The 19,326-nt window shown below is 39.9% G+C and overlaps 1 long non-coding RNA gene across 4 annotated transcripts in view; it reads left to right on the top strand.

Moving 5' to 3' along the window:
* LOC120504751 overlaps positions 1 to 19,326 on the top strand; it is a 222,994-nt gene that overhangs the window by 94,197 nt on the left and 109,471 nt on the right. For all 4 annotated transcript variants that reach the window (XR_005628108.1, XR_005628107.1, XR_005628110.1 and 1 more), the window contains exon 4: positions 2,350 to 2,417. This is a non-coding gene — a long non-coding RNA (uncharacterized LOC120504751). The remainder of the gene's footprint in view (positions 1 to 2,349; positions 2,418 to 19,326) is intronic.

A 19,326-nucleotide genomic window follows, 5' to 3' on the forward strand; every position in this document is an offset into this window, starting at 1 on the left:
TTGTGTGTCTGTATTCACAGTGGGGATGATCCTGCAGAGGTGAGCAGAGAATGCAGGAGATTCAACATCCACACTAGCACACTCTTAAAGATGCACTTCTCCCCTGCTGAATGAGTGTCCATGAATGGGCAATGAAGCACACTGAGGACACCCCAGTTAGTTTCATCCCAAATGAGCACAGCCTGTGCTCTGAGATTGGCCTGCACTGAAAAGCAAAATGATATAATAGGTAATGCTCAGGAGAGTCTCTTCAAAAGCACGCTCCTAAAATACCAGCTCCACTGGTATTTTAGCTCCTGTTCCCAGCTAAAATACCAGTGGAGCTGGGATTTTCAAACTGAGGTAGAGGATTAGTCACCCCAAGGGTTGTACTCAGACACCTGGAAGAAAGTATTTCTCAACAGTGATGGACTGCTGCTTCATTCAATCATTCATTTGCTGAGCTGGAACTATATTTTGAATTCTACAGAAGAATCCAAGGTTTTGGTTGAAATGCTTTTAGGTCTTAATACACCACTCAAGTGTAAGACCCAGGGAAGTTTCATTAAACACAATCTCTTCTGCCTCAGCTTCCAGCCATATCCTGCCATGTGTAATAGGAAAGCTAACTATCCTACCCTGCAGTAGAGGCTTGAAATCCCGGAGATAATGTGGCACAAAGCTGCAATAAATATGTTTTCTGCACACTGTTCCAGTCCAGGCATGGCACTGGGAGAGGGCTTGCATTTTTCTTACTTTATCACTTTGTATAGGGCCAGGTGGGTTATGTACTCTGCCTGCTGGCTTTCACTGGGAGTTAGAACTCCATCTCTCTGTTGTTCCTTGAGTTGAAAAGCTCATTTCCATTTCATAACTAGAGCTCTCTAGCCTCCTGCTGACTCAGCCATTCCTCCTGCAGTACAGAATGTCATGTGGACACAGTCATTTTCATATATCCTTGTTCAGACTTCATTATAATTTATTATTAGCTGTGTTAAGTCTCTCATACATAAGTCTTGAGCAGCTTACCTATCAGTATGGTGACTGAGTGAGCAGCTGAGAAAGTGTGTCAGTAATTTCTTTCTCTCATCTTCTTATTATCAAATATTACAATTATTGCAATTCATTCTTGGCACCCACATTTTTTTCATTAGCAACATACTGTTCACACCTCTTTCCTTGCTACCTACTGTAATCAGAGAAATGAGGAGCTAATCACTTATCTGTGCAGTGTAGTATGAATGAGTAAAGTGATCACAGTTTGGGAACTGCTGTTACACACACATGGAAGTGATGCACAACACAGTTATAGTGATAGAAATAAGATATTCCTGGACAAAAATAATTTGTAGTTGCTCTGAATAAACTATATTTATTGTGTTGTCTATTGTGTTCCAACTGTGACATAAACTTACTTTTTGTTAAGTAGTTTATTTTTTCAACCCTAACTCTGATATAAGTTGCATAATTTTAAACACATGTTTGATTTTAAAAAGATTTTTAGACTTAGATTCCTTATAATATTATGGACTTTTGTGCATGTTTTTTTATTTGAGTTCTGCAGTCATAAAATTTGAACTGAAAAACGATATTAACTTCAGTAGAATTTAGGGGTGTGTCTATTATTTTGAACATTATTTTGAGGCTGGCAGGTGTTCAGAATGTGTTCTTCATTTTGGCTCTATAGAACACCTGCACATAAGCCATGAAAGACAGTCTAAAGGGCCTTTGTGTTTTAGCAAGGTTATCTCAGCAAGTTTGGAGCAAAGAGCTTCAGGGTCTTCCAGGTGCTCTGCCTTTCAGATGATGTGTTTCAGTTCTTTCACCTCTATAGTGCACCTGCTGGCAGAGCCTCTCCTGGTTCTGTGGGTTGCAGCCTTAAGGTGTTGGAAACCAGGTCCTGGAAAAAACTTCTTGCCTCCTGGCATTGCTCATTACACGCTTCAAGACAGCTTCACTTTTCTTCAGGACATGGTGTATTTTGTATCTCTTAACAAATAGACAGTGAAAAGGTAAAACATCTATATCAATAAAAGACTGTCGCCTGGGTCCTATTTTTATTTTAGTCTCTCCTTGCAAGTTCTGGCTAGTTCCAAAATTTCCTCTGCTGTAGAGATTCTTACCCCGAGTTATGTAACATTTTTCATCTTCCTCTCTGATTAGTGATCACTTAGCCCTGAATAAAACAACTCTAAATGGTAGCTTTAAGATGAATTACAAACACTTAAATAAGCCTGAAATACTAAGCCTGACATAAAAAAATATATCTGAAACCAGAGAAACAGTTATTTTTGGGGTGGTTAAGCAGAGATTTTTACATCAACGTCCTTTTTCTATTTATTCCTTAATTTTCTGTTTGGCTTTCAGCAGATCTGAATAACAATAAGATGCCTCTACCTACATCTTCCATCACAGCCGGCCATCCACTCTCTTGAAAGGTAGGCTCTATGTTAATAATTGTTTTTGTTGTTACATCCCAAATGATCTCTTTGGTAGAAATACTGAATATGCTACAGAGCTTCACCTAAAGAAATCTAAGCACACTTGGAGGCTGTCCACAAAAAGGATGAAGATTCTAAGTACAATATAATAACTTAGCCACTTGTGTCACTTGTAATTAATTTTTCTGTACCATTTTATGTGTGAATAATAAGACTGCAGATAGGATCTGTTTTCAAAAAGTAACCTGGAAAGCACACATACAACTTAGTTTCAGGTAGTTCTGCAGAGGAACCTCCTCTGGATCCTGAATTAAAATATTGCTATGGAAAGTGTGGCAGATGCAGTTGGATAGGCCCTGGGGACATGAACACCCAGTGCTTATCATAACAGCACGTGGTCTGGGCATCTCACTAAGGTCCTTTTGAAAGACTGAACTGTGGAGTTAGACTGGGGAGAGCTTCACTCAATGCTATAATTCACTTTCCTGACCAATGGTCCAGTGTGGCAGCAGGATCAGAGTCCCAGTCACGAGCCATGCCATGGCATCCCATTGTGCTTAGTCTTGGAGAGGTATACAGGAAGAAGATGATGGCTTTTCCTCAGTTCTTGACTTGCTTGGCAGTAGATGTATTTCTTGCTTTGCTTCTCTCAGGAAAACACTGCGTCATGTATTATGGAAACATCAAGGATACTGTCTTGCCTGTGCTGTTTAATAAATGACATAGTGCTTCTTGGTAGAATATAGATGTCAACATGACTATTGAAAATGTCCAAGGGTGTCACGAGTCCTTGCATGCAGGGGAGAGATGGCATACTATTAATGATCCTTTCTTCCTCAAGCAAATTCCAGTCATGTTATATAAAGCTGGGACAGAAATAAAAATAGCCCCTCTTTAGAAGCAGCCTTGTCTGCCATACCTATGGCATACTAGACTTATTTAAATGTCATTGTGAATTCTTGGGGAAAACTGAAGCCAGAGATGCAGGTATTATTTCTGCTGTAGTGTGGCAAGGACTTTGCTGCTGTGAATAATAACAGCCATGTTGATGGGTAGGTCTAAATTAAAAGTGAAAGAGGTTATTCATTCATTGCAAAAAGCCATCTTAATGTGAAGATGAAGGTGTTTGTGGAGTTTTTCCATTTTATTTTTGCTTTTAGGCCTATGTTCTATTCAGGGCCGTGTTAAAGTTGGAAAATTGTTAATGTTATGGCAGATCAGCAAATTTTAAATGATTTGAGTTCCTTTTTTACTTCTCCTCTACTAGGCAATTACAAACTCAGTGGGGGATTTTCCTTGGTGCAAAGTGCCATATCTGATGTCTAAAAGAACGTGGTGACCCTATTCTTCATTTTTTTTGCATATATTGGTCAACATTAATCAAAATGCTTCCTAGCTGTAACACCTGAGGTCCTTACCTGCTTGGAATTAGGAAATATCCTTGGTATTTGAGAATGTTAATCAGTGACAAGCATCAGCCGATACAGGGACTTAGGGGAGTATGAACAGCGTATTTGAATGGGCAGGGACTGGTGGTGAATGTAGGTCAGTGGGACAAAGTGCTTGAGCTGTTCTGAGTGCTTTGGATGTTTCGTGGCTTCAGGGACTCTGTGGTACCAGTGTACTCCTTGTGGCCCACATATGTTTTACTGATGGAAACTGGAATTCAACCCTGCCCATAACCACAGGAATGGCCGTGCTTAAAAAATGTTTCTCAGTTTGCTACTGTCAGAAGATGTAACAGTCACTGAGCCACTATCAAAATGTAGTTGGATGACTGACTGCAGGTGTAAAGAGGGAAGGTGTAAGTAAGAAGAAAAGAATTTACTTCCATCTTGAATTATGTATAAAGTAATTTAATGAAGCCAAGTTGCAGAATTGGCTGATTTGTGTGCTGGCTGATATAAATCCAGGCACAAATAATGGAGAATGGATACTGAAATATCCTTGAAATTAGGCTCTATAAAAAGGCCTTTTTATTTACTTCTTTTTCTCCTTTGGAAAAAAAGTAATTTTTTTCTCTACTGTATTTAAATGCAAAAATGTGTGTTCAGTGGTCCTGATACATTTACTTTGCTTTCATTGATGTCAGTTCCTGAGGAGGGGAATATGAATTTTGAACCTATTTTGAACTTTGTCTGTTGGTAATTTACTCAAGAAGGTGAACTGTTAAAAAGCTTTCATCTTCCATTATTATGGACCCTTGAAGCCAGAAGTCTTCACAGCAGCATGATGAGAATGTCAGAAGGAATCTGTCCTTTAGTCCTTTCCCTGGATAAATAGCTGTGGTGCATAGGAAAATGCAATCTGAAGAATGGCTAAGGAAATGAAAAAGCAAACAAGCAGGAGCTTTAGTTTTGAGGAGGAATGGTGTTTGGAACACTTAAGGATCTGCAACAGGAAAAATAAATAAGGCTAATAAGTGGCAAGATTATGCATCAGCATTCAATTGAAAACAAAGTTGAAGTTCAATAAATGTAATCCTAATATGTCAATAAGAACAAATACTTGGGACTTAGTTGTAGCTGGGTTCAATAGTAGAATTTCAGCTTTGAACTAGAAGGTCAATTATCAATACCAAGCACATGTAAATAAAGTATTTTTTTCTTAGGAAAAATTACCAGTGCCTTATTGCTGTGAGGTACATTATTTAGTCTTCCCACCTGAAGACCAGGCCAGAGTAGCTAGAACCAGGCCAATATTTCTAATGGGCAGAAACATTTATTGTCACTCGTGGAGTTTTATCTTCACATTTTTATTCTTACAGAGAAAAGTAAGTGAAACACAATTTCCCCATATGAGGCGGTGTTTCTGATGGAGTAAAGTGAGGAAACAGTGCAGGAAGCTTCAAGTGACTGTGAGACAAGTAAAACATTTAACATTGTCTGCAAATTTAGGTTAAAAGATTGGTGCATAGTGATGTGGACAGGTTGGGACAGAATGGAGTGCATGCTGTGTTGAAAGTAAAAAATGCAGTGACAACACTGCCAGCTTATGTTAACTAGATACAACATATATTACTGGATGTGTTTTGTCCTTCCTTTCCTTCATCCCAGCCCTGTGTCTGTTAGAAGCCTCTGGTGCCTGAAAGCCTTTGGTCTATGTGCAGAATCCCAGAAGGAAGAAGTATTTTTAAAGCTCTCCAGTAGGAAAAAGTTTCAGGTCTGTGATGGAAATGCAGGGTGATGTAATACCTGGTGAGTTCAGACCTAGTTCAACACCTTCCATCCTGGGAAACACAAGGACAGTGGCATTTCCCCTGAGTGTGTCAGAAGGGCCCTGTAAGCAAGACAGCAGCAGCAGGAATGTGCTATGGGATGCAATTGCAAACGAAAAGAAAATCTCCTTGTAATTCTGCCATGTGCTGTCATTTTGCATGTGTTAGGAATGTCTCTTTCTGTTCTACATCTTTCCCCTCTCTTTTGCACACAAGCCCAGGATTAGCCAGCTGCCCTGACTGACAGGGTATTTCCTCTATTGAGTTACAGCCATGCTAACAGCAGGTCTGAGATCTGAGCACCAACCTTGGCAGCTGCTTGGGAATACGAACAGAAGAAAAGTTTGGGGATTCTTTCTCGGGTCAAATTAATTTCCAAGAAGTTGCTGTGAATCCATTTACACCTACCTTATAGATATGCATTTCACCATTTGTATTTTTGAAATATTGACAGTGACGTTTTGGCCAGGGAAGGATCTGTGAACATAGTTTGGCATTCCATGAATGTGTCATAACTATTATTCTGTTAGAGGCCTGTATTTAAGCCTGGTAATTGCACAGATGCTAAAGGCCACAATAGCTTAAACACTAAATTTCTGCCATAATTCTGAACTGACTGACTAGATAAATAATGTGGAACTGTTTCTACTCCAGAATTAGATGTCTTCCAGGCCTACAGACAGTTTTGTCAAACAGTGCATCAACATTTCTTCCATAAAGAGTCATAAAAGTGATGGCAGTGATATGGAAAATAATTTTTTCTTTTCATAGCCATTCCTGTAATTAAATATTGTTTTTAAAATTAAACTCAGAGTTGTTGTGGAATTTTAACTTACAGCCAACCAGTTACAATAACTTAAAAAAGGCTGGAAAGGATAAAAAAATATTTATAGCTTCCCCTTTAAGTGACTGCATAGAAATCTGTGTTTCTAGAGGTAAAGCTGTTTATTTCTGTGGTGTGTGAGCTTTAGCTGACATATGTGGGACAGGCATGTGAATGCTTGCGCAGCCATTGGTTGTGACACCATTGCAGAGACAAAATAATCCAGTGACAGCTAGGTATCTGGAAACAAGAGTCTCAAAGATGAGGCTTTGATACCAGTGACAGAAGGATGTCAATGGATTCTAAGTAGTCCCACAAGACTTGTCAGATGTGCCACATTAAAATTAAAATTTAGTGAATGAGGATAAAACTTTAATGTAGCTTCAATGGCCTGACCTAGATAAAGTTGTTAATTTTTGATTTATAACTGGGTAGAGAATTTTAATCTGCATGAAAATGAGAAATTTTTCCATTTGTGTGAAAATAAGCATCTCCTTTAAACACTGATGATCCTAACTCTCATAACGTAAGAGTGGCACCCAATTTATTACACCTCAACACCGAGCTCAAAATTTGACATATCCTCTGGACTTTCCCATTCTAAACTGGGTTGTTTGCTCTCTCTCTTTCTCTGCACAAAACTGATTGTGGATAGATGTTCTTCAGGATGCCTAACAACTACTGTGATTCTTGGTCTTAAATGGGGTTCTTGCTTGCTTATATGAACACTCAAGTTTCCCTCAAGTGGTTGCCTCTCTTCTGCTGTTGTCTTCTCCAATATCACCTTGCTAGGAGCTCCCACCCATTACCTGCAGATATCCCATGACCTAATTAAAGGCCTGCCAATTACACACAAAGCATGCCAGGTTTTGCAAAATCCCACAAGCCTCCGCCGAATGGGATGGATTCTGTTTAAGCAGTGTCCTCCTCTAGATGAGAGGGAGGCTCTCGTGGTTTCCTGGCGGAGCAGAGCTGGGCTGGGTCCCACAGGCTGCGCAAAGCCGCAGGCAGCGTGTCACTGCCGCGCCCTGTCCAGAGCTGCCCGGAGCTCCTGGAGAACTCGGCTGGACACACGGGGTGGCAGGAATGGGACAGCTAAAGTGCTGCATTGCCCTCTAGTGACAGCCTCCTAATTAGCTGGTTTCCACCTCACCTTTCCAAGTTGTGCCAGATGTTGCCTCCAGTGGATTTCTACACATCCAGGCCAGGGGTAGCACAGCAGTGCAGAGTAAAGAACTGGCTCTGGAAATGACTCCGGGAGTCCCTAAGGTGAGGTTTGGTTGTGTAGAGACACTGAAAAAAAACTCTGGCTGATCTTTAGTTTTGCATTATTGGTTTCCAGGCCAAAGAACCATTGATTTCCTACCTGCCAACATCACACATTCAGACTGCCAGGAAGAAGGGGATTTGCCTCATCCGTGCCCATCCTGCCATTGATGCATATTTTTGAAAGGAAAAGTGAGCTTCCAGTTAAAGCCCAACCAACAGCAGCTACAATTCTCGCCTGCAGAATTATAGATAAGAACTGAAAATATTTTCAGATTTTGGTGGTACGGCAAATAGCATTATAACATTTATTTTTGCTAATAAAAATTGAGGCAGCTGGATCAGAGATCACTAGCAATATGAAAACATCTAGTAGCAAGAAGGGATTTATAGTTTCACATATAGAGGAAAAAAGCAATTTAAAAAGGCCATCAAGCCAATTTTTTTATGAAATCAGTGAGATTACATTAAAAAAATAGCTTGTTTTCTGCTTACTTTCATAATGTCTTTGAATTGGGACATTTCTTGGCAGCTTCTTAAGCTATATGATATAATTCCAGACAATTAGACAGCAGGTCAAAGAAAAGAGATTGATTTTATGATGATTTTTTGAAGGTTATACATCTATTTTTGTTCCAAACTGGCACAAAGTCACAGTGTTATAATTCTGTTAGGTGATAATGTTTGAATCAAAATGTCAGTTTTCAAACTTAGAAAGGAAGTGTTTTGATTCCTTTTTCTCTTCCTTATTTTCCTTTTGAAATTGTCATGCACCCTCTTTAAAATGTCATTTAAATAAATGCTTCTCTGTAAAACATTTTAGACTTACCAAAAAATAGTCTGGTTGACTTTAATCTACATGACTATTTCTCTGTTCAAAGTCCTGTTAAAGAAAATACTCATTTTGTAATTACTGTTTACATTTTCTGCTTTATGGCTAGTTTCTTTCTCTCATTCTTTCCTGATTTGTGCCTGAAGTTTCAAAAATGGAGTCCTCCACACTTGGGAAGAACACAAAAACAATTAAATCATAGTCCCATTACAGTCAGTGGCAAATAAATGAGTCGTTGGATCACAAATTTCAGCCATAATGGTACCCCAAAGGTCATTAAATCTTCTGTCCATTATTTGGATTTGAGTGATGCTATCCTGAATCCATCCTGCAGGTTATTTTCCCTTACCTTCTCTTATGGTATAGCAGCTCAAACAGACCTTGTTTCTTTCTTAACAATTAACTACTTTCCAGTGTGCCAAGCTGAACCCTCTTTCAGACGAGCTACCTGGGGGAAGGACCTCTACCAAAGAATAAAATTTTTGGTTTATCCATCCTTCCAGTATCAAAACTGAAAGAGGAGCTTTTTGAGTTACCCGGCTTATGACTGAGATGGAAAAGAGTGAATGTGACAAACTCAGGATATCAACCAATTCAGTTGCACAAAAAAAGCTAGAAAAGAGTGATACTCATGTGCCAGCTGTGCCTTTAACCTCTGGCTTTGGCTGTCCTTTCTAGTTTTACTGTTGCAGAAAGCACTCCTCTAAGCATTTGGAGGTGATGCTCAATTGTTTCAGGCCAAAGTTATGGGAAACCAAGTGGTTTTATGTTTTAGTTATAAAGACACAGCATTTTAAAGGTGTTTCTGTTGCTTGTGTATTTCTTTTGGTCATTATTTTCCTAAGTTTAAAACAATGCATTTAATTGGATGAAATAATTATTCAGTCCAGATTTGTGTGTGACATATTCTTTACATGTCTGTGATATGTTAAAGATAAATAGAAAAGTACCTGAGGCTGGGAAAATTCTTCTAGAACAAGACTATTTTCAGCAGGCTTCAGTTTTTCCTTGAAGACTATTGGGACTCTGAGACCATTTAGCCTGTGTTCACATTTAGCCCAATTTGAAACACTTGTTTTAAACAACTGGCATTATTTTTCCAATAATTTCTTTACTCTGTTGCTCTTTACCTGCATGCTATGGTTCTCTATTGACAGTGCTGAAAAACAGTCAAAAACCTCTTTTCCTAATATCTATCTCTACACACTCAGACAAACTACTGCTTAAATTTCTCTGTGGTTGAGTTCTTCTTTTAATGTGCAAGGATTAAGCTTTGTAAAGTCAAAATCAGGAAGAGGAAGAGCTTGCCACACGTGTTGCCTGTGGATATTGCCATATCAGTGATGGGTGTGTATAGTTTATTTGCATCAGACCATCCCCTTCACAACACCCCAAGGAAAGGGGGCAGTGTGTTAAAGCTCATAATGACTGAGAGGGTTTGGGTTGATCCATCTAAAGAAAAGAAGGCTCCATGGACAAGGGGCAATGGTTTTAAACTGAAAGAGGGTTTAGATTAGATATTAGGAAGAAATTATTTACTGTGAGTGAGCTAAGACATTGCCCATATTGCAGTGCCCATATAAGTGCCCAATCCCTGGCGATGTTCAAGGTTAGGTTGGATGGCATTCTGATAAACCTAGTCTAGTGGCAGGTGTCCCTGTCCATGGCAGGGAGGTTGGAATTAGGTGATGTTTAAGGTGCCTTTCAACCCAAACTGTTCTATGATTCTGTCATAAAGCATGCCCACCTTGCACTGCTGGGTAGTGAACATGTTATGCTGAGCTGAGTGACTGACTTTCCATTACAAGCAACAGCAGGTAGTTTAAAGCTAACTCAGACTTGCTCACAGTGCAGTGAAAAACCTAGAGCCTTGCACTGGTGGGTAGTGAACATGTTATGCTGAGGCTGAGTGACTGACTTTCCATTACAAGCAGCAGCAGGTAGTTTAAAGCTAACTCAGACTTGCTCACAGTGCAGTGAAAAACCTAGAGACTGCAAAGGAGTCTCCCTAGGGAGACTAGTCAGAAAAGTGGAAAAGTGTGTGAGGAGCTGCAATCCTGATGCCTACACAATATAGGTTAATAAAATATATCTTACCACTTATCCTACACAAGTTGTTAGCACCATTACCTGTACTAACTTCTGTGTGGAGTAAATAGTCAAGTCCTTATTGTGTTTTCATTTGGTCCTTATTGAGGCCTTTAAAGCTTTGTTTAACTCTAAGGGTGGGGTAAGCCAAGTCAGCTCTCCCTGTTTCCAACCAAGCACTTCTTTTTTTCCTCCATCAGTGCAAAACCTGAGCTTATTAGGAAGGTCTCTCTTGCAGCAGTGTCTGAATGTACAAATTTGCTCACAATCACAGCTGGAGTGGCTTAGAGTGGAGACAGGTCATGCTGGGATCTTTCACTTTGGCACCAATTAAATTCTTCTATGAAAGCAGAGGAGGAAGTATGAGTTTGCGTTTTAAAGTCAATAGAAGCTGCAGAGCACAGAGCAACTTGTCTTTTCCTATGCTGCTCTTTGTAGATAAAATATTGTTAAGAAGTGAAACTCATGCCTAGCCTTAGGGCTTAGTTGCCTATCTGCACTGTCAAATCTGTCCAACTAGGACAAAAACATCTGAAAATAAGGCCTAAGAATATTTTGAAGAATGTGCTGTCAGGGTAAGCCATGGCAAGTCTTAGTTATGATCAAACTGGAATATTTTAATATACAATGTTTTAAAAAGTAAAACAAGGTGTACTTTGTGGGCTTTTTAAACCTTGCTCTTTAAGGTGATTCAAAGACCATACTGGACCTCAGTGAGTCTTGGCATTATGACCCTTGAAACTTTCAAAAAATGTTAGAAATGCAATGATGCAGAAATACTAATGAGTTGGTGGTGAACTTTCTCAAGAATTTGTCGATTCAGCCATACACTTTCTCATGGCTTTCATAGCTTTAATTATAAAACAGCTAATCTGTTAATTTTTTTACTCAGAGTTAATGCTGAATCCTGATTTGTAATTTCCATTCTCTTTGCTCACAAACACAGGCAAATTTTGCCTGCTTTGGCTGTGGTTGTGCTTTGAATTCTTAGGTTCATTCCAAACCTCAAGAAAAGCTAATAATTCAAAGATATTCTATCTTAAGTTCAAAACAAGAAGCCCATACATTCAGGTGTAAAATAAAAACTTAAGTGTTTTTGCATGACTGAGAATTTGCAATGCTGTATGAAATCACAATAGCTACCACTTAATTTTCTGCATTGACGTGGAAAACGGATTTTTAAAATAATGGTGCTACCAAATTAGTGACTAGTTTCAGATCAAGAGAAGGAATCTGACTGTTTATCTGGTTGTTTCACAGAACTTTGCCTAATTTGCTTTTAACAGGTAGAAAATAATTGCTTTAATGGCAAGTACAGAGAGTGCAACATATAGTCAAGTGGCATTTTGCCTGGATTAGATTTCGCTTAGTTCAGACTTTTTCTGCCCCAGAGTATGAATGTGACGTGTGAGCTCACATGTTCACATGGATATTTACACCACCTGAAGTCAGAATTAGTGGATATTTGCTCTAGAAGTATTTGCTCACAATGGAGAATTGACTGAACAATGTATGACTCATTTGATCAATGATAGCCAATACAACTAAAAGAATAAATACTGAGCACTTCGTAGAATAGCTTGTGATGCATCTGGAGATAATTTCCCTCCTAAGTAATTGTCTGGGTAATTGTATTGCATAATTGTTTTGGATAATTATCTGAGTAATGAACATATTTAGAGAAATTGTGGTTTTCTCTTACAATATAATGAACATAAAAGTTACCAATTAATATGATAATCTATTGGTTTTGGTCAGTGGGTAATTTATTTTAAATTACAGTGGAGGAAAAGAATGCTAATTCTCTTTTTGAATTAAACTTCAGTAGCAAATTTGGTGCACAAGCACTCACATTTGAACCATACTGCCCTGTAGTCTGTTTTCTTTACCATTTAATTCTCCATGGAAGAGTTTAAAGAAAATGGACAGTTGTGCTTTATGGTTAGAAGGCAGTACAATCTCTGCAGTCATGTCAGCTTTATAGAGTCATGTGCTCAGCAGAGGTCCAGACTTTGTGTTTTGTCTCTCCTTTGTGTGAGGATTTTGATTTTGCTGTAATTGTTTTGGAATTAGATTGTGCTGTGGAATGAGTCATCTCCACAGACCATAGACCATGGGTGTCTTTGCAGTTTCTTTCTCAAATAATAGCTGCACTGTTTGCTTTTTTAGTTTGTATTGATCATTACTGTGAGGTGACAAGAGGTAAAGTAGCTTGTGGTGCTGCTGCCAGTTATCCTGGAGTAGCAGAGGGAAAGCTGGAAGCCCCTGCTCTCAGATATACCAAGGTCCCCCCAAAGCTCTTCTTAATCAAGTTTACTGGGTTAAAATTGAATTCAGCAGAAGCTCAGCTGGGTAAAAATAAACACGGGAAGAAGCCATAGGTCTGACTTTGTAAAAGCCTTCCAAGTTTAGTCTAAAACCTCATATAAAAATGAATGTACAATAAGCATGAAGGAAAAGAGCTGGGAAAGTGTCCTGGTTTTGCACAGCTTTAAAAACATGGTGTCTTATCTAATTCTCCAATTTACTGGCAGTGGGGAGACTTCTCTGCTGTGGTTCAGCTGAAGTGGGTTACTCTTCTGGCATTACAAAGGCTGCTGATGCATTGAATGGAAAACCCTGCCCTCCTCTGGGAGCTGCCTGGGCCTGACACCCCTTTGCTGAGTGTTGCCCTCCATCAGCAGAAGCTCCTGATGCTGTGACAGCTGGTGGCTCACGGAAATATCTTCCTTGGAGTGCAAATGATCATGATGCATCCTGCCTTGGCTCTGAGGGGTGGGAGAAGGGAGCACATCTGCCTCCCTCCCCCCAGGGCTGCTGCCTGCCTGGCTCAGAAGGGACTGATGCTGGGAGAATGTTGCACCCCCTGGATGCTGCCTCCTGTATGGAATGTGCCATGCTTCTGTTCCATGAGCACAGTGCTGTGTTTTGCCACCTTACAGTGTCCCTGAGGTCCCCTGTGGCTGCATGGCACAGGGATGTTCCAGAGTGCAGGCACAACACGAGTTAGCTGGGTGTATGTGTACCTGGGGATTTTGCATTTTTGGATGGTAATTGTTTCTTGGCTTAGTTCGATAAATTAGAAAAGGCAATCTTATGGCACTGTGTATGCTGAAGGGATAAATACAACCATTTTTCCAGTAATATGAATAACTAAATTACTATTGCCACATATTTATTTACTGTTCTTTATGCTCTCTGAACAGCTAAAGTTTTCCAGAAGAAAAGGTTTTATCAGAGAAGGTAATCTAAGCACTGAGAGAAGTAATTACATTCTTCTGTGTTACTGCTAAGCTAAGCAGGTTTTAATTGTATTTGATTCTTTTAAATTTGCAATGAATTGAGACTATTGATTCCCTCTTTTTTAAGTATGTATTTGTATGTGGGTACTTTTGTATCACCTGGTAGAAGTTTAGTTTCTACACAAGCTAAAATCAACCTGTGAATTCATGGAAGTTTAATACATTGACAATTTAATTCAGTTAATATGCACTCAGAGTTCCTTGTTCCTTTGATCCCTGCTGGCATCCTCTATTTCTAATAGTAGGGGAGTTGAGTGAGCTATTGATGAATGATGGGCACAGTGGGACAGCTGAGGATTTCTATATCAAATCCCTACTCTAGTTTCTGGCTCAGTTCTTAACAGGGTTGTTGCACATCTCAGAAACAGAATGCAATTTTGAACCAATGGAGGCCTGTTAATGCTTGATCCTCAGAAAAAAGTTGTGGAAACACAACTACCAGAATGAAAATCAAAGGAGTAAAGTACCAAAGAGCTTTCTAGTGCATATTTTAGAGAAAAATATGAGTACCCAGTGATGTGAAGGAGGAAAGCTGAGAGAAATGTAATGTGTCCACGTAATGCCTATTTACAAATATCTAACATTCACATAATGTTACTAGGGAACTATAACTGAAATATACTACCCTCTGTAATATTGCTTTGGACAGTGCTTCAAGGTACTGGGGAAAACATAAATAGTTATTGGATGGAAGGGCTAGGGACCAGTGTTCTGACCTTTCTTCTGAAAGCAGAGCTATCTCTGGGAGCAATCACACCTGCACACCAGGTATCTCAGAATCATACAGTCACAGTCATAGGGCTTTTAAGAGGGCTTCAGAGCCCAGCTGGAGGAAGCCATTTGAGCTTTTTCAGAGCTTCTTTCACCTCAGAGAAGTTTTATGAGGCAGAGAATAAACTAATGTCTTTTGAATTCCAGCACTGTGTTGTGGATAATGAGGATCCTGACTGCTTGATAGCTGTTTCAGAGGGAGCCAGTGTCTCTGGAAATGCTACAGTGACTACTAAAAGCTAGTGGTTACTGAGAGGATTGAGAGGCTTTGACAAAAGAAGCTTTCTTTAAGTTCCAAGGAACTGATACTGAATTCCCAGAGATGCCAGCTCCTTCTTCTTTTTCCCTTGAGAAATCATATGCTTGACCCTTCCCCTTCTTGTAAAAAGTACACAAAAATAATTGGATTGACAATGTGGTATTCCTTCCTTCCTGTGCTGATAGGATAATACAAAACCCTCAGAAGCATTCTGATAACATTCAGTAAAGCTAATTTAATAGTAATTGAATTCTTGAAAGTTCTCATTAGGATTCTAAAAGCAAGCATCTGTGTAATATAAGCATGGTCAGCATCACAGAGGAGCATGGGGAACAGATGCTGAGGCTGCCTCTTCTTCATACAAGCAAGACTACTTATTTTGCTTCTTAGACTTAATGCAAATATGTTTGGAAGTGTTGTACTGGGGAAAGAAGAGGGAGAGAGAAAAAAAAGCTTCATATTGTTTTTCTTTGCCAGAAACCTAATGGTGTGTGTGCAGCTGTATATATGCTTAGTATATACTAGGCCTGATCAAAAAGTATTGTACTCCCTCTAGCTTTAATTCAGCTGCTTTGTGTTGTGCTGCTGGTATTGTTCCAGTTCATCATATGCTTAGATGACTCATAGTGAATGCATTGTGGTATTTACCATAATGTTTTCCTCTTTTTAAATTAGTCTGCAGTGTATGATGTGAAATACAATTCACAATTAGCATTTCAGCACTATTAAATCCAGCTTGAAGTGTTTTGATGGAAACAGAAATCTGTTTTATTCTTCAAATTTCCCTGAACAAAGCAAGTGTATCAATTGCTAATAGTGTGCATTATACAGAATTAACTGGTGCCTTTCAAATAAAATAATATTTAAGGATTGCTTTTTCATAAGCCACTGGGAGTCAAAGTACCCAGTCTCACATCTTCCAACAGTATTTAGTTTTAGCAGGTTTGATATGCTTTTGGGTTATCCCCATAATTTCTGTTGGAAATGTCTGCTCATAACCTACAGGAATCTGACAACAGAAAACTAAGTGGTCTGGCTGAGGTGGTGCAGGATTGTTTTGGTAAGTGAGATAGTCTGAGCTGTTGTCATCTCCATGTTGATTGTGAACCCCTTCCATGTTTGGCACTTAAAGGGATGATTAGAGCAGGCAAGGCCTTAAGGGCAGAAATCCCAGCTGCAAAAGCTGAAGAGAAGCTCATAGGACCTTTTCATATTCTAAATGGATGCAAACCATGTTGAAACAAAAGGAGACATGGCTCTGAAAAACTGCTACAAGTAGAAGAAAAGGAGGAGATGCATGGGACAGAAAAAACCCTCGAAAGGTGAAGTAGAGAAGGGGTTCAGGTGAAACAATGAGAAGGAAGAAGAGAGCAATGATCTAATTGACCATCCCTCAAAAACAACATGGAAGTCAGATGGGGGAGCACTGGGGGTGATGGAATGAAGGACAGAGTTCAGCAGGACATTGCTGCCCTCATTAGCACCCCCACGTGCAGTGTGTGATGCAGCGTGAGCAGCGGCACTGCCGGGGCCGTCTGACGGTCACATGTGCTGTATAGGGAGTCTCTCTCCCATCTAACACTGACTGTGCATACACAGTAGGTGTGATGCCTTGTGTAAGTTTTTGACAAGCCAAGCCTATGTTTATCTTCTTGTGGAATTTGCAAAGTATTAAATCCCAGTATATTTTTTTGTCATCTGCAGAGCAAAAATACGAAGTGTAACAGGCAGACTGCAGGCTATTCAGTTGAGCTGTGTCTGCCATCTGGACTAGGGGTTCTTGCTTCAAGCCAAGATCCCTCTACCTGTGACATTTCTGACAGTTTCAATCAAGCAGTGCTTAAAACCATGCTGATCGAGTTTTCACAGCTTCCAGAAAAATTTATTCTACTGGTTTAACCAATATAAAAAAAACTTCTCAAAGCTCTTTGCTACAATCTAGACTTTTCATATTTCTTGTGATTCACAAAGAATATATTTTCTTTTGTGCCTTGCAAGCTCTCTTCCCCAAAGAAAACAATTCCAAATTTGAATTTTTTTTTCAGAGATCAAATCTCTTTCACCTTATTCAGCATTCCCCTTTGTGTCCTCTTTTGATTGCCTGCATCCTTCTTGAAAGGATACACAACACCTGACACATCAGATCTGCTGAGACTGAGACTCCGGGGCTGGTGAAGAAAGTAGGAAAGAGGATTATTTTGTACCACTTAGAGATTAAACTCCTGTTTGTATAAGGAGTATAAGCTCCTAGAATAAGGAGCATTAATTTCCACAGCAGTAGATCAGTGCTGAGTCATTTTCTGTTTGCCTCCTCCAGATCTTTCCAGCATGGCTGCTGCCATGGTCAGTTGTTTCCCATGTTGTATTTGTGTACACTAATCTAGAGCTAGAATTTACACTTAGTGGATTGCATTTTTCATGTCTTTTTTCATCTTGCATTTAATGTCTCCCAGTATTTTCAGTCCTGCACATCCCATTATCTAACAAACCAGATTGCATTTTTAGAGACCGTTTCTCCAGTTTGTCAAGAACATCTTGCATTTAATGTCTCCCAGTATTTTCAGTCCTGCACATCCCATTATCTAACAAACCATGACCTCTGTTATGCTTGGGTTATCAAGAAAGTGTTAAGTGTACGAGGCTTCATTATTACTGACCACTGAGTAACCCTACTAGAAAACTAATTCACTTGCTCTGAGACCTCTCTGAACCTAAGTGGAGAGAGAAGATTCACTTTTGATCCTAATTAAAGCAATAGTGTAATTGCATGCCAGAAAAACTGTAAGAAAGAGGGAGAGAAGAAAAAACTGAAAATTATTGTCTGAGTGGTAAGATGCAGTAGTACATGCTTTCCAGTAGTTTTAGCAGCAAAATAGCTCATTATTATCTTCTATATTTTCTTTTTTCCTTTGTTTATTTTATATTTCCTTTTTTCAATTTGCTTTTAATTTTTCCTTTTCACTTTGACTATAATGTTGTATGTTTCCTATCAAACAATCCAGTCAGAAGAAAGTGACAGACATGAATTCCAAAACTAGCAAAATCTTTCCCAGCTCTAACTTTGGACTAATAATTGACAAGCCCTGAATGGAATCCTGAAATCTTCAAATCATAGACTCAAAAATTGGTTCCAACCCCCTGCACTGGGCACTTTCCACTAGGCCAGGTTGCTCAGGGCCCCATCCAGCCTAGCCTTGGACACTTTCAGGGATGGGGCATCCACAACTTCTCTGGGCAACCTGTGCCAGTGTCTTAGCACCCTGATGCTGAAGATTTGTTTCCTAATGTCTAACCTGGACCTGCTCTCTTTCAGTTTAAAACCACTCCCCCTTGTCCTATCCCTACCTGTGCCTGTGAAAAGTCCCTCTCTGGCTCTCTTGTAGCCCCTCTAGATAGCCCTCTCTTTAGGAAAGTGTCACTGGAGCCTTTTCTTCTCTAGGCTGAACAACCCCAGCTCCCTCAGCCTGTCTTCTGATCATCTTCTTGCCCCTCCTCTGGACTTTCTCCAACAGCTCCACATCCTTCTGATGTTGGGGCCTCTAGAGCTGGATACACCAGGTGGGTCTCACTAGAGTGGAGTAGAGGAGCAGAGCCCCCTCTCTGGCCCTACTGCCCACGGGGCTTTGGATGTAGCCCAGGACACTGTTGACCTTCAGGGCTGTGAGTGCACATTGACGCCTCACATGCAGCTTCTCGCCCACCAACACCCTCAAGTCCTTCTCCCCCAGGCTGTTCTCAAGCCATTCTCTTCCCAGCCTGTGTTTGTGCTTGGGATTGTCCTGACCCAGGTGCACGACCTTGCACTTGGCCTTGCTGAACTTCATTGCTCTGCAGAGGTTCACATGGGCCCATCTTTAAAGCCTGTAAAGTCCCTCTGGATGGCATCCCTTCCCTACAGTATCTTGACCACCACACATCTTGGGATTGTTGGCAGGCTTGGTGAGGTCACATTAAACCCCACTGTCCATGTTACTGATGAAGATGTTGGTGCTGATCCCAATACTGTCTCTTGAAGGACACGACTTGTCACTGGTCTCCCCTTGAACATCAAGCCATTGACACAACTCTTTGAGTGTCATCATTCAGCAAATTTCTTATCCATTGAGTGGTCCATTATCATGATAGTTTTTGCAGATTGGGAATGAGTTTCTGCAAAGTAGTTTTTGATGTCCTGCAACCAGATAAATTCAGTGACAGAGTTAATTTCATCCATTTATGAGATTGACTTGGAGCCTGAATTCAGTAGAAAGACAACACAATAAATGAATTGCCACAATTATTATGGCAGTTAAAACCCTATGATAACTCAAACATAAAGTCTCAAAAGCAGATACCACATCCCTGAAGC

The sequence above is a fragment of the Passer montanus genome, unplaced genomic scaffold (assembly GCF_014805655.1).
Source record: "Passer montanus isolate IOZ18808 unplaced genomic scaffold, ASM1480565v1 scaffold3, whole genome shotgun sequence".
Classification (NCBI taxonomy): Eukaryota; Metazoa; Chordata; class Aves; order Passeriformes; family Passeridae; genus Passer; species Passer montanus.